We start from the raw sequence: 896 nt of genomic DNA on the forward strand, positions 1-896 counted from the left end.
AGATTCCATTGACATTATTTAAATCCAGAGTGCACTGACTGTTTCTAAAACTCTAAACATTTTTGAGAACCCTAGTGTAGTTTAAGTCCTAGTGGAAATATGATTATAGTGACCAATCACAGTTTTAAGCAAATAGAAGGCATATCTTACCTTGTATTTTATACAAAAGGCTAGTTTGCTGACTGTGGTAGGCTGAATAATATCCCCTTAAAGATATCCATATTCTAATCTCTGAAACTTGTGAGTTTGTTACCTTATATTGGGAAAATAACTTTGAAGATGTGGTTAAAGACTTTAAGATGAGAAGATTATCCTTGGCCGAAACCGGTTTGGCTCAGTGGGTAGAGCGTCGGCCTGCGGACTGAAAGGTCCCAGGTTCGATTCCGGTCAAGGGCATGTACCTTGGTTGCGGGCACATCCCCAGAAGGGGGTGTGCAGGAGGCAGCTGGTCGATGTTTCTCTCTCATCGATATTTCTAACTTTCTATCCCTCTCCCTTCCTCTCTGTAAAAAATCAATAAAATATATTTAAAAAAAAAAAAAAAGATTATCCTTGATTATCTAGATTATCTAGGTGGGCCCAATGTAACCATAAGGGACCTTATAAGAGGGAGACAGATCAGAGTGGAGTAGGAGATGTGTGACCAAACCAAGAAGTTGGAGTGATGAGAAGAGGAGCCATGAGCCAAGGGAAGCAGGCAGCCTTCAGCTGAGTAAGACAAGGACTTAGATTGTCCTCTAGAGCCTCCAGAAGGAACCAGCGCTGCTGACACCTTGCCTTTAGTCAGAGGAGGCTGATCTTGAACTTCTGACCTCCAGAAGTATCTATATATATAAAAGCCTAAGCAACCCTTATGACTGGTCAACCGGACGACTGGTCGACTGATCACTATGACA

The sequence above is a fragment of the Eptesicus fuscus genome, chromosome 6 (genome assembly GCF_027574615.1).
Source record: "Eptesicus fuscus isolate TK198812 chromosome 6, DD_ASM_mEF_20220401, whole genome shotgun sequence".
Lineage (NCBI taxonomy): Eukaryota > Metazoa > Chordata > Mammalia > Chiroptera > Vespertilionidae > Eptesicus > Eptesicus fuscus.